A 15,282-nucleotide genomic window follows, 5' to 3' on the forward strand; every position below is an offset into this window, starting at 1 on the left:
TGGCATCCTTGAAAAGGGTGGGCCAAAAGAATCTGCTTTGTAACACCTTAGCTGCAGTTCTATCCCCTCCAAAGTGGCCTCCATAGCATGAGCCGAGGCAATTTCGTAGGACCTCTCGTCCTTCTTCTTTTGAAACACATCTTCTAAGGATTCCATCTGAACACTTCTTAAATAGATATGGTTCATCCCAGACAAAGTACTTTGCATCATTCATGAGCTTCCTTTTTTGATGTTTATTGATCTCTGGAGGCAATGCCCCAGTTGCCTTGAAGTTTGCAATGTCTGCGAACCATGGTGCTTTGTGAACTAGCATTAACTGCTCATTAGGGAAGAACTCGTTCACACTTGAATCAGGTGTTCCACCTTCATTATGAGGAATCCTGAATAGGTGATCTGCTACCTTGTTCTCCACTCTTTTCTTGTCTCTGATCTCAATATTGAATTCCTGCAACAATAAGATCCATCTTATTAGTCTTGGTTTTGATTCTTGCTTGGCAAACAAATATTTAAGTACTATGTGATCCGTAAAAACAATCACTTTAGCACCAATGAGGTATGATCTAAACTTGTCAAATGCAAAAACTATTGCCAGCAACTCCTTTTCAGTAGTGGTATAATTTCTTTGAGTATCATTAAGGACTTTGCTTGCATAGTATATCACATGGACTAAGTTATCTTTCCTCTGTCCCAACACTACCCCAACTGCAAAATCAGATGCGTCACACATCAATTCAAATGGTAAATTCCAATCAGGTGGAGAAATGATAGGAGCAGAGGACAACCTCATTTTCAAATTTTCAAAGGCTAACATGCATGTTTCATCAAAGATAAATGGTGTATCTGATACAAGGAGATTGCTTAAGGGCTTGGCTATTTTTGAAAAATCTTTAATAAACCTTCTATAAAAACCAGCATGCCCTAAAAAGCTCCTAATTGCCCTGACATCACTGGGTGGAGGCAGTTTTTCAATAAGTTCTACTTTGGCTCTGTCAACCTCAATGCCTTGGTTAGAAACTTTGTGACCAAGGACTATTCCTCCTGTCACCATAAAGTGACATTTCTCCCAGTTCAAGACCAGATTGGTCTCTTGGCATCTTTTCAATACCAAGGCAAGGTGATGTAGGCAGCTAGGAAAGGAATCTCCGAATACCGAGAAGTCATCCATAAAAACTTCAATGAATTTTTCTATCATATCTGAAAAGATAGAAAGCATGCAGCGTTGGAAAGTCGCAGGTGCATTACATAGCCCAAATGGCATGCGCCTGTAGGCAAACACTCCATATGGGCAAGTGAATGAGGTTTTCTCTTGATCTCTGGGATCAACCACTATTTGGTTATATCCTGAATAACCGTCGAGAAAATAATAATAAGCGTGCCCTGCGAGTCTTTCCAACATCTGATCCATGAATGGAAGGGGGAAATGATCTTTTTGTGTAGCCTCGTTGAGCTTCCTATAGTCTATGCACATCCGCCATCCTGTGACTGTCCTTGTAGGAATTAGTTCGTTCTTCTCATTGGGAACTACGGTAATTCCTCCCTTTTTTGGGACGACATGTACGGGGCTAACCCAGGGGCTGTTTGAGATTGGATAAATTACCCCCTTGCCACAACTTCATAACTTCCTTCTGTACCACTTCCTTCATGATTGGGTTCAACCTCCTTTGGGATTGAATGGATGGTTTGGCATCTTCTTCCAGCAGTATCTTGTGCATATATATGGCCGAACTGATCCCCTTCAAGTCAGCAAGAGTCCAACCAATAGCATCTTTATGGTTTCGCAGTACTTTGAGCAGTTCATCCTCTTGATCTTGGCTGAGGCATGAGCTTATAATTACTGGGTAATTTTCATCTTCTCCTAAGTACGCATATTTGAGAGAGGGTGGCAATGCTTTGAGTTCAAGTTTGGGTGCTTCTGACTTTTCGTTCTCTTCCTTTGGTGCACCTTGTATTTGACTTTCTGCTGTTGCAGCCTCTTCACTAAATGTAGACTCCTCCTCTATTATACTTTCAGGTTCTTCTTCTTCAAAACTTTCCTGCACTGTGTCTTCAAGTGAGTCTAACCTCATACACTCTCCCATTTGCTCTGGTGGGTAACTCATGGCCTTGAACACATTGATCGTCATCTTTTCATTGTGTAATCTCAGGGTGAGATCTCCTTTTTGTACATCAATGACAGCTCCAGCAGTGGCCAAGAATAGCCTTCCCAGAATAATGGAAGCCTTGGCTTCTTCCTGCATGTCCAGCACTACAAAGTCTGATGGAAAGATAAAATCTCCCACTTTCACTAGCAAATCTTCTACGATGCTGATGAGATATTTTGGTGAGAAACGAATCTCTCACAAAACATCACAAAACTAACCGGCAAGTGCACCGGGTCGTATCAAGTAATAAAAACTCACGGGAGTGAGGTCGATCCCACAGGGATTGAAGGATTGAGCAATTTTAGTTTAGTGGTTGATTTAGTCAAGCGAATCAAGTGTTGGTTGAGTGATTTGTGACTTGCAGAATGTAAATTACATTGAAGTAAAGAGAACAAGAAATAAATGGCTGAAACTTAAAGAACAAGAAACTAAATGGCAGAAACTTAAAGTGCAAGAAATGTAAATTGCAGAATCTTAAATGACAAGAAATGTAAATTGCTTGAAATGTAAAGGGGATTGGGATGTGGATTTGCAGAAATTAAACAAGGAAAAACTAAATTGCATCAAACAGAAGAGGGAAAAGGAATTGGGATTGAACCGGATCTTGAAGCAGTAAAGTAAATGAAGAGAAAAAGCAATAAACAGGAAATTGAAATGAGAAATTCAGATCTCAGGACCCAGAGACTAGAAAACCAAGTCTAGATCTCAATGCCTTCCTAGATCCAACAAGAACAATTGCCAGGAAATTGTAAATTGCAAAGAGAAGAGATGAAGAACAATGAACCGGAAATGAAATTCAATTAACAGTAAAGTAAAGAAACAGAGAGATCCAAGATTGAGATTGAAACAGAATTTCTTCAATTCTCCAATCCAAGATCCAAGACAAAAGTAAAATGAAATTGCAAGTAAAAGGAAACAAAGAAATTCTAGTTCACTCAGTAACAAAAGCTTCCCAAAAACTATTATGAAAATTCTAAAAGAAAAGCTCTCCTAATAACTTGAATTCTATCCTATTTATACACTTTCCAAAATGATCTTCAAGCCTTGAGTTGGGCCTTTGTTCTTGGTGGAATTGGGTTGAAAGAGGCCTTGGTTGATTGCTCTTGAAGTTTGAAGAAGAACCGAAGTGAACCAATTGAACCGGTTTTTGAAGTTGGCCAAAGTTGATCTCAACGTTAGGGTTAAAGTTAGGGGTCTAACTTTGCCCCTAACTTTTCATAGCAGCAAGCTTGATTTCCTGGTTTGGACGTTGGTGCCAACGTTAGGGGTCTAACTTTGACCCTAACGTTGGCCTTGCTTGGTACTAGTGGCGCCAACGTTAGCCTCCAAGTTAGGGGGCTAACGTTGGCGCAAACGTTGGCCTTCCCCCTTTGAAATTTAAGTGCCAACGTTAGCCTCCAAGTTAGGGGGCTAACGTTGGCGCAAACGTTGGTGCCCAGGGGAGAAACTCTCAAGTTCCAACGTTAGCCTCCAAGTTAGGGGGCTAACGTTGGAGCTAACGTTGGCCACCTCTTTGCAATGTCATGTGCCAACGTTAGCCTCCAAGTTAGGGGGCTAACGTTGGCTCAAACGTGGGAGCCCAGAGAGTGATTTTCATGCCCAACGTTAGCCTCCAAGTTAGGGGGCTAACGTTGGGGCTAACTTCATGCAACCCGGTTCAATTTTTACTTATTCCCTTGTCCTCTCTTCACTCCTAGCCATTCCTCTTTACTTCAACCTTTCTCCAAGCCTTCTTCACCTATCATTGATCAACCAAACTAATCAAAGCTTTGCTCAAAGTCATGAGGTATTCAATCTTCCACAATATGCAACAAATATAGCACAAAACCTCATGAAATGGCATGAATTCACATATGGTTGGTTCAATCAAGGGAAACATGAAAATCTACTCAATTAGCTTGCTTGTAGCTCAAGAAAGTGCATAATTCTAATGAAAACTAAAGAAAAAGACTAGCTAAAATGGGCTAGGATGACTTGTCATCAGATGCCATGCGGGAACTTGAACGATCTGTCTGCCAATTGTAAGGCCATCTTTGTTGGTTTAGCTTCCTCAATCTTCATCTTTCTCATCATGGCTACTGACATCAAATTGATGCTGGCTCCTAAGTCACCCAGAGCCTTTTCCACTGTGATTTCCCCTATAATACAAGGGATTTGAAAACTCCCGGGATCCTTCAATTTCTGGGGTAGTTTGTGCTGAATGATAGCACTACATTCTTCGGTTAGTATCACAGTTTCGTTGTTCTTCCAGCTTCTCTTCTTAGTCATGAGCTCCTTCAGGAACTTGGCGTAGAGTGGCATTTGTTCTATTGCTTCAGCAAAGGGTATGTTGATTTGCAGTTTCTTGAAGATTTCCAAAAATCTCGAAAACTGATTGTCATCCCCTTTCTTCCTTATTGCTGAGGGTATGGGACTCTTGGGGCGTCTGTCTTCAGCACTCTTTTTTGCGAATTCAAAGTGAGAACTCGAGCTTCGTCCTGCTCTTCTTCCTCTTTATTTGAGTCCTCTTTTTGTGATTTCTGAGGGGTTTCCTTCAGTTTCTTCCCACTCCTAAGGGTGATAGCCTGACACTCCTCCCTTTGTGTTGAGCTAGTCTTGCTGCGAAGGTTGTGGCGGGGAATTTGTTTGAATAAGTAGCCAATTTATGTCTCAAGTTTCTTGATGGCAGCATCCTGATTCTGCATATTGGATATCACTTCTTCTCGGAATGCTTTACTATCTTGAATCTCTTTGCTTATGCCTTCAAGTAGATTCTCAATCCTTGAGATTCTTTCATCAAATGATGATAGGTCAGGCTGAGTAGGGTTATTCTGGCCTTGATATGAATGTGGGGAGGTGTTGTTATGGGGGTGTTGATATGGTCTAGATGTGAAGTGTTGGTGGGCTGCATTGTTTGGATTTGGGCGTCTTTGATCAAGGCTTTGGTCTTGTTGATTTTCCCACCCAAAGTTTGGGTGATTCCTCCATCCAGGGTTGTAGGTCTTGGAGTATGGATCATGGTTTTGCATAGGTGAATTCCCAATGTAGTTGGCTTGCTCCTGACTACCCTCTGCTTCTTCGTTCACTCCTTCTTGGGTTATTGATGAAGTGGAGATTGCTGCTACTTGGTTCCTCTCCATCTTCTTGGTGAGGTCAGCCAGCTGCTGGGTAATGAGCTTGTTTTGGGCCAACAGAGCATCTATATTGTTTAGCTCCATTACTCCTCTTGTGTTCCCTCTTTCGGAAGCACAGAAGTATTCATTCTCTGCTACTGTTTCAATGACATCTATGGCTTCCTCAATGGTCTTCTTCTTGTTCAAAGATCCTCTGGATGAATGGTCTACGGCCTTCTTTGACTCATAAGAGAGCCCTTCATAGAAAATGTGCAGCTGCACCCATTCATTGAACATATCTGGTGGGCACCTCCTTGTTAGGTCCTTAAACCTCTCCCATGCTTCATATAGAGTCTCATCATCTTGTTGCCTGAAATTTTGGACCTCAGCTCTCAGCCTATTGATTCGTTGAGGAGGATAAAATCTTGCTAAGAATTTGTTCACCACTTCTTCCCAAGTTGTCAAGCTTTCCCTTGGGAAAGACTCCAGCCACTTGGCTGCCTTATCCTTGAGTGAGAATGGAAATAAGAGCAGTCTATAGGCGTCAGGATGAACACCATTAGACTTCACTGTGTCACATATTCTCAGGAAGGTGGTTAAATGTTGATTTGGGTTCTCTTGGACACTCCCTCCGAACGAACAGTTGTTCTGAACAAGGGTGATGAGCTGTGGCTTCAGTTCAAAATTGTTGGCATGGATGGTTGGCTTTTGAATGCTACTTCCATAGTTTCCTGGGTTTGGATTGATGTACGAGACTAAAACTCTTCTATCCTCCCCAGCATGATTTGCTCGACCTCCCTTGCCATGGTTGTGAGCCTCTTCTTTATGATGGTTTTCCATGTTTTCTTCCATGTTTGGTTCAAAGTATTCCTCAAAGTATTCCTCCTCTTCTTCAGCACCAACTACACGTTTTTCTCTTGCCTCCCTCCTTAGTCTAAGGAAGGTTCTCTCAGGTTCAGAATCAAAAGAAGTTGAAGCCCCGCTTCTTTTCCCTGTCATACAACCAACAAGTACAAGCAAAGAGAATAGGTGCAGAAAGTATATCTGTCAGAATTACTGTTAGTGTGAGTGATGCAATATATCAAACAGTTAGTGGGTTAGTGAGATGAATAGTAAATAACAAAGAAAAGGTAAGGGGGAAGGGAAGAAATTAACTAAAACAGAAAGTAAATGACTCAAACAGAAATTTAAATCAAACAAAAATAAAATACTCAATCTAGTTATCCTCCAATCTAATCATTGTTGATGCACAATCAATCCCCGGCAACGGCACCATAAACTTGATGCACGGAAAACTTGTCTCACAACAAATTTCCTTCGGTAAGTGTACCGAATTTGTCAAAAAAGATTAATTAGATCAAGCAACTTTAATTAGAGGAATGTTCTAGTTGAGCGAATTTAGAAATTGAGTTGAGAATTGCAGAAAATAAAATGGCGGAAAGGTAATTGACAGAAAAGTAAATGCTAGAATTAAAGAGCTGAAAGTAAATGACTAAAAGTAAATTGTAGAATTGTAAATGGGAATGGGGGAATTGCTCATAAAAGTAAATAACAGAAATTAAAGAGAATGGGTAAGATCAGAAATGGGAGTTCATTGGGCTTAGGAGATGTTGCATTCTCCGGATCAATTTCATTTTCATCTCTTCCTCAATCAATGCACTCATTGATCTCCTTGGCAATCTTAAGTGATTGAATTACAATTTCTTGTAATTCAATCTCTCAAATCTTGATCAATAGCCAATTCCTTGGTCAATCGCTCATGAGAAGAGATGAAGTATGGTCACTGATTATACCACATGCATTTTCCAAACCAAGTGTTGAGAGGATTTTAGTCACATATCCATCCAAACCCATCTAATTTGGTCCAGCATGAGAAAGCATTTCTAGCTTGATCTCTTCATTCCTCTTTCAAGGTTCAGAAGAGATCCAAGTATGAATAGCTTCTTTTCCAAGATAACTACCCAATTGGATGAATATCGAAAGCTTTCAACTAAAATCAAGAGAAAAGATAAAGGAAGGATAATGAAAACTAGTATTGATCTATCAAATTACAACAGAGCTCCCTAACCCAATGAAAGGGGTTTAGTTGTTCATAGCTCTGGAAAATGAAAACAAGGATGGAGAATACATCATGAAAACTAGAAGTGCAGAGAAAGTAAATACAGAGAGTAGTTCTATGCCTAGAGGCTCCCTATAATTTCCAACTCCCCAAAATAATTCAAAGCTACTCCTATATATACTACTCTTCTGTTCTTCTAGTTGATTCTTCAAGTCTTGGGCCTTTGGATCTTGAGTTTGAAGCAGTTCTCTTCTTCATTGGGCTTAGCTTTTACTTGCAGAGAGAAAGTATGAAGTGGGTAGGGACTTTGGCTCAGGAAGTTAGTGGTGGTAACGTTTAGTGAAAATCTGGGTTCGAGAACGTTAGTGACAATCACCTTTTTCACTAACGTTCCTCACCAAAGTTAAAAGCCACGTTAACTTCAACGTTAGTGGCACAAACGTTGCCACTAACGTTGCCCCTTTATCCTTCGCACACGTTATTGGGACTCAACTTTCCCAATAACGTTGAGAAATCTCCCCCTTCCCTACATTAAAGTCCACGTTAACTTAGTTAAAGTGGCTCTTTTAACATAGGCTCACCAACCTTCGAGAACATTAGTGACACTTACCATTGTCACTAACGTTCCAAATTGCCCCTATTTTCCACGTTAGAGTCCACGTTAACTAGGTTAACGTGGCCTCTAACGTGGCCTTGCTAGCCATCTCCAACGTTAGTGACAAAGTTGAGTGTCACTAACGTTGGCTCATCATTCCCTTATCCACGTTAGCTTCCACGTTAACTAAGTTAACGTGGGGGTTAACGTGGCTCATGGTGGCATGTGTGGCTCCTTCCAACGTTAGTGACAATGTTAGGTGTCACTAACGTTGGCGATCACCTTCCTTCTTCACGCTAACTTCCACGTTAACTAAGTTAACGTGGGAGTTAACGTGGCTTATTGGGGGTTTGTGTGCTTCCAACGTTAGTGACAATGTTGGGTGTCACTAACGTTGTCGACCACCTTGTTTCTTCACGTTAGCTTCCACGTTAACTAGGTTAACGTGGGAGTTAACGTGGCTTAATGTGCTTTGGCCAACGTTAGTGACAATGTTGAGTGTCACTAACGTTGGCTTCCCCCCTTTTTTCTTAACGTTAGAGGCCACGTTAACTAAGTTAACGTGGACTCTAACGTGGCCACTCATGATCTTGGTCCAACGTTAGTGATAATGTTAAGTGTCACTAACGTTGGCTTCATTTCTTTACTTCCACGTTAGAGTTCATGTTAACTTAGTTAACGTGACTCTTAACGTGGGCAATGATGGCTTCGAGAGCGTTATTGGCAATCACTTTTCTCATTAACTTTTCAAGCTACTCCCATTCCACGTTAGTGTTAACGTTAGTGTAACTAACGTAGCCACTAATGTGGTTCTTCTATGCTTCCTTTGTCCTGAAATCAAGCAATAAAGTGCATCGAAATTCTAGTCCAAGTCATCGGAAATGCAACATCCAATTTGTCCTTAAATTCATGCAAAATCCTCATGAAATCATGTAAAGTGCACAACGGTTGCTTGAATCAAGATGTAAGTGAATATCTACCCAAAACTAGCTTATTTCCTAAGGAAATGCATGAAACTACCCTAAAAACAGTAAAGAAAAGGTCAGTGAAACTGGCCAAAATGCCCTGGCATCAGTTAGTAGCTTTGGCCTGTCCGTTGGCTTGTGGATGTTCAACGGAGGTGTACTGGTGCTTTATATTCAAGTTGGCTACTAGTTTTCTGAAGCCTGCATCTGTGAATTGAGTGCCATTGTCTGTGGTTATCGAATATGGAACCCCAAACCTCGTGACAATGTTTCTATATAATAATTTCCAGCTTCTTTGAGCGGTGGCATTGGCCAGGGGCTCTGCCTCGATCCACTTTGTAAAGTAATCTACCCCTACTATGAGGAATTTAACTTGTCCTGATCCCTGTGGGAAGGGGCCGAGAAGATCGAGTCCCCATTTTGCAAACGGCCAAGGCGAGGTCACGCTGATGAGCTCTTCTGGCGGGGCGATGTGAAAGTTGGCATGTTTCTGACATGGTGGGCATGTCTTTACAAATACTGTTGCTTCTTTTTGTAGAGTTAGCCAATAAAATCCCGCCTGGAGTACTTTTTTGGCGAGAGCTCGTGCTCCGAGATGATTGCCACAGATACCGCCGTGTATTTCTTCTAGCACTTCTCTTGTTTTGGAGGTTGGCACGCATTTTAGTAAAGGTGTTGAGATTCCTCTTTTGTACAAGATGTTGTTTATGATAGTGTAGTACTGTGCCTCCCTTTTTAACCTTTGCCTCATTTTCTTCTATGGGGAGCGTTCCTGTTTTGAGGTAGTTGGTTATAGGGGTCATCCATCCTTGGTCCTGACTTATTATCGTCAGGACTTTTTCTTCTTCCGAGATTGACGGGTTCTGCAACATTTCCTGGATGAGGCTTCTGTTGTTACCCCCTGGTTTGGTGCTGGCTAGTTTTGAGAGTGCATCAGCTCGGGCATTTTGTTCGCGGGGTATGTGGCAGATCTTATACTCCCTGATTTGTCTGAGCTGTTCCTTGGTTTTATCCATATACTTTTTCATGGTGGGGTCTTTGGCTTGGTAGCTCCCTGTTATTTGTGATGTAACCACTTGTGAATCACTGTAAATGTTGAGTTTTTGAGCTCCGACCTCTTTAGCCAGCTTCAAGCCAGCTAATAATGCTTCATATTCAGCCTGGTTGTTTGAGGCCGGGAACCCGAACTTGAGGGAAAGCTCAATTTGGGTTCCTTGGTTGCTTTCTATTATCACGCCTGTGCTGCTTCCAGTCTTATTTGAAGAACCATCCACGTAAAGGTTCCATTTTGTGGGGGTTTCTAGGGCATCTGTGAATTCTGCGATAAAGTCGGCCAGATATTGTGATTTGATTGCCGTCCGAGCTTCATATTGGAGATCAAACTCTGACAACTCAACTGCCCATTGTAAGATTCTGCCTGCTAGATCTGTTTTCTGCAATATTCCTTTTATGGGTTGGTTAGTTTGAACCTTGATGGTGTGAGCCTGGAAGTACGGGTGGAGTCGTCGAGATGTTAGGATAAGAGTATAGGCGAATTTTTCTATTTTCTGGTAGTTCAGCTCGGATCCCTGTAGTGCCTTACTAATGAAGTAGACAGGTTGTTGTCCATTTTCGTCTTCTCTGACTAGTGCTGATGCTACTGCCTTGCTTCCCACTGCGAGGTATAATATGAGTGGTTCTCCAACTCGCGGTCGGGATAGGATAGGTGGCTGTCCTAAGAACTTCTTGAGGTCTTGGAAGGCTTGCTCGCACTCTATTGTCCATTCGAATTGTTTTCCCTTTCTTAAAGTAGCATAGAAGGGAAGAGATCTTATCGCGGCTCCTGCTAAGAATCGGGATAGGGCGGCCAGTCTCCCGTTGAGTTGTTGTACTTCTTTAACACAGGTTGGGCTCTTCATGTTGAGTATGGCCTGACATTTGTCTGGATTTGCTTCAATTCCTCTTTGAGTGAGCATGAAGCCTAAGAATTTGCCTGCTTCTACTGCAAAGGTGCATTTTGCGGGATTGAGTTGCATGTCATGCTTCCTTATGGTGTCGAATACTTGAGCCAGGTCGGACAATAGTGTCTCTTCGCTTTGTGTTTTTATTAGCATGTCGTCCACATAGACCTCCATGATCTTTCCGATGTGATCCGAAAAAACTTTATTCATTAGTCTTTGATAAGTAGCTCCTGCGTTCTTGAGACCGAAGGGCATCACGATGTAACAGTAGTTCGCCTTTGGTGTTAAAAACGAGGTCTTTTCTTGATCTGGTGGATACATGGGAATTTGGTTGTATCCTGAATATGTATCCATAAACGAGAGATATTTATATCCAGAGGAAGCATCTACCAGGGCGTCGATACTTGGGAGTGGGTATGGATCTTTTGGACAAGCTTTGTTGAGATCGGTGTAATCGGTGCACATTCGCCACTTCCCATTTGATTTTTTCACCAAGACGACGTTGGCTAGCCATAGCGGGTATTTAACTTCTCTTATAAATCCGGCTTCCAGCAGTGCCTGTACTTGCTCTTCCACAGCCTGGGATCGCTCTGGCCCAAGCTTTCTTCGTCTCTGCTGTACCGGTCGAGATCCTGGGTTGACTGCCAACTTGTGGCACATTAGCTTAGGGTCTATGCCTGGCATGTCCACGACTTTCCATGCAAAGAGGTCGACATTATCTCGTAAGAATTGTATTAGCAATTCTTTTAAATCTCCTTTGAGGATTGTGCCGATATTAGTTATTTTTTCTGAGGTGTCCCCGATCTGAATTTTTTCTATCTTGCCCTCTGGTTGGGGGCGAAGATCTTCTCGTCGTTGAACTCCGCCCAACTCGATTGCGTGGAACTCCTCTCCTTTGCCTCTGAGGTTTAGGCTTTCATTATAACAGTGACGTGCCATCTTTTGGTCAGCTTTTATCGTGGCTACCCCTTTTGGAGTTGGGAACTTCATACATAGGTGTGGGGTCGAGACTATTGCGCCGAGTTGGTTGAGTGTTGTCCGACCTATGAGAGCATCGTAAGCTGAACTTATATCGACTACGATGTAGTCTATTTTGAGGGTCCTGGATTGGTCTCCTTTTCCAAAGGTTGTATGTAGTGATATATATCCTAGTGGTCGAGCCGGGGTATCTCCTAACCCAAACAGACTGTTTGGATAAGCCTTTAGTTCTTTTTCTTCTAAGCCTAGTTTATCAAAGGCTGTCTTGGCAGAACTCCCTTGGTCTATTAAGGTGCGGTGTAGGTTAGCGTTTGCCAATATGATGGTGATGACCATGGGATCGTCGTGTCCTGTGATGATGCCGGACGCGTCCTCCTTAGTGAATGTTATCGCTAGGATGTTGAGTGCTTCCTCCTCTCCTTCGATATGATATACTTCTTTGAGATACCTTTTGCGAGAAGATTTGGAGATCCCTCCTGCTGTGAATCCGCCATGTATCATGTGGACATGTCTTTCTGGTGTCCGAGGTGATCGTTCTATTCGTTCGGTATCTTCATCCCTTCGTCTTTTTCTTTGATCATCATCTCGGGTGGCCAGGAATCGATCTAATTTTCCTTCCCTCACCAATTTTTCTATGATATTTTTTAAGTCGAAGCATTCGTTGGTGGCGTGTCCTCTGACCCGATGATATTCACAATATTCCTTCCGATTTCCTCCTCCCCTTTTTCCTTTGAGGGGCCGTGCTGGGGGAATTTTTTCTGTATGGCAGACCTCTTCGTATATTTTGACTAGGGATGCTCTGAGGGGAGTATAATTATGGTATTTTTTAATTTTCTCCCCTTGTCGGTCTTCTTTTCTTTTAGATTCCTTGTCTCTGTCACGGTAGGAGGCCCCCGATTTTGAGGTCTCTCCTAACCGAGCGTTTTCTTCTATGTTGATGTATTTTTCTGCCCGTTCCTGCACTTCGTCTAAGAAGGTCGGGTACTTTTTTGATATAGACTGGCTGAAAGGTCCCTCTCGTAGACCGTTGATAAGTCCCATGATGGCGGCCTCTGTGGGTAAGCTTTGTATGTCCATGCATGTTTTGTTGAATCTTTCCTTGTAGTTGCGGAGGCTCTCCCGATCTCCTTGCTTGATCCCTAGTAGACTGGGGGCGTGTTTAGCTTTATCTTTCTAGATGGAGAATCTGGCAAGAAACTTTCTGGCCAGGTCGTCGAAGTTTGAGATGGACTTGGGAGGTAAGCTGTCGAACCATCTGATCACCGTCTTCGTGAGGGTTGTCAGAAAGGCTTTGCAGCAAACGGCATCTGAGGCATCGGTAAGGTACATTCTGCTTCTGAAATTGCTGAGATGATGGTTGGGATCGGTGGTGCCGTCGTACAAAATCATATCCGAGAGTTTGAAGTCTTTTGGAATTTTGGTTTTCATGATTTCCCTGGTGAACGGATCCTGTTCTTTGCGTGAGTTTTCCTCAGGAGTGACCCGAGGGGATTTTAATTTGAGATCGGCTTCTAATTGCTGTAACTTTTCTTCCAATTCTCGACGTCGCCATACTTCTTTTTGTAGATCTTTTTCGATTTCTCGTTGTCGTTGGGTTTCTTTTTCAAGTTGTTTCAAGCGATCTTGAAGGGCTTCTATTACTCCCGGTTTAGCTGAATTTTTGTCTCCATTGGATTCCAGAGTGTCCTTTGGTGGGGTGTCCGCATTTTTGTGCGGTGTTCTATTTTCTAGATCTGAGTCGTGGTCGTTGTCATGGTTGTCCGCCATGGTGATGGGATGACTTCCAGGGTCCCCGGCAACGGCGCCAATGTTCCGAGGGTTACCTGAAGCTGTAGGTCGATCTCGGACGAGATCTTCTGTGCTGGTCGGAACCGATCTGTCCGGCTGGTGAATGGTAACCGGAGCTGGTACGTCTAACTTGTTTGGACTTGAACGTGCTGCTGATCCTCTATCACCGAAGGGTGGGGGGTACCTGCAAGAGACTCCGATACTTAAGTTAGCATGGGTATTAAACAGGTGTTATGTAGAATCAGAGTATGAGTTATACTTGGGTGCTCCAGTGTATTTATAGTAGTGTGGGCTGACCTTTCGGGTAAGATAAGTTAGTTACTTTATCTTATCTTATCTTATTTTGAGTGAAGTCAGCTTATCTTCAAGGGAACCGCCTTTATCTCCATAGGCTTGAAGTGCCTTTGGATTTGGGTCGTGTTCCTCCATTTGGGCCCTTTACTGGGCTCTTTTGTTGACACGGCCGAGTTCTTTAAGAAGAAGTCGGTCCGCTCAACCTGAAGAGGTCGGTCACTTTATCATTGATCATTCCGGGTCGGATAGCTCGACCCAGGGTATGAACAGGTCCTTTCTAGTTTGCTGCCAGCTTTTCTTCTCCTGGTCGAGTTGTTCCGATATCATTTCGGATTAGGATGAGATCATTCTCTACAAAACTTCTCAGCACTACCTTTTGATTATATCTGGAAGCCATTCGGTGCTTTAGAGCTTCTTCCCTGATCCAAGCTCTTTCCTGAAGTTCGGCTAACAAGTCGAGCTCTTCTCTCTGAAGTTGGGAGTTTGCTCCCTCATTGTAGTGAACTACTCTGGGCGACCCTTCCTCAATCTCTACTGGAATCATTGCCTCTATTCCGTATGCTAATCGAAAGGGGGATTCCTTCGTGGTGGAATGTGGCATTGTTCGATATGCCCATAGGACCTGTGGAAGCTCTTCTGCCCAGGCTCCCTTTGCATCTTGTAATCTCCGTTTTAATCCGGCCAGTATGACTTTGTTAGCAGCTTCGGCCTGTCCGTTGGCTTGTGGATGTTCAACGGAGGTGTACTGGTGCTTTATATTCAAGTCGGCTACTAGTCTTCTGAAGCCTGCATCTGTGAATTGAGTGCCATTGTCTGTGGTTATTGAATATGGAACCCCAAACCTCGTGACAATATTTCTATATAAGAATTTCCGGCTTCTTTGAGCGGTGGCATTGGCTAGGGGCTCTGCCTCGATCCACTTTGTAAAGTAATCTACCCCTACTATGAGGAATTTAACTTGTCCTGATCCCTGTGGGAAGGGGCCGAGAAGATCAAGTCCCCATTTTGCAAACGGCCAAGGCGAGGTTACGCTGATGAGCTCTTCTGGCGGGGCGATGTGAAAATTGGCATGTTTCTGACATGGCGGGCATGTCTTTACAAATTCTGTGGCTTCTTTCTGTAGAGTTGGCCAATAAAATCCCGCCCGGAGTACTTTTTTGGCGAGAGCTCGTGCTCCGAGATGATTGCCACAAATACCGCCGTGTATTTCTTCTAGCACTTCCCTTGTGTTGGAGGTCGGCACGCATTTTAGTAAAGGTGTTGAGATTCCTCTTTTGTACAGGATGTTGTTTATGATGGTGTAGTATTGTGCCTCCCTTTTATACCTCTTTGCTTCCTTTTCTTCTGTGGGGAGCGTTCCTGTTTTGAGGTAGTTGGTTATAGGGGTCATCCATCCTTGGTCCTGATTTGTTATAGTCAGGACTTTTTCC

The 15,282-nt window shown here is 43.0% G+C and overlaps 1 non-coding gene across 1 annotated transcript; it reads left to right on the forward strand.

The window, feature by feature from the left end:
* The first annotated feature begins 5,525 nt into the window (after positions 1-5,525).
* On the forward strand, positions 5,526-5,632 carry LOC148574416 (small nucleolar RNA R71). The gene has a single exon (XR_015905583.1). It is a non-coding gene; the product is annotated as a small nucleolar RNA R71 (small nucleolar RNA).
* The last annotated feature ends 9,650 nt before the right edge of the window (positions 5,633-15,282 follow it).

Source organism: Arachis ipaensis, chromosome B2 (genome assembly GCF_059453495.1).
Source record: "Arachis ipaensis isolate K30076 ecotype BB chromosome B2, ASM5945349v1, whole genome shotgun sequence".
Classification (NCBI taxonomy): Eukaryota; Viridiplantae; Streptophyta; class Magnoliopsida; order Fabales; family Fabaceae; genus Arachis; species Arachis ipaensis.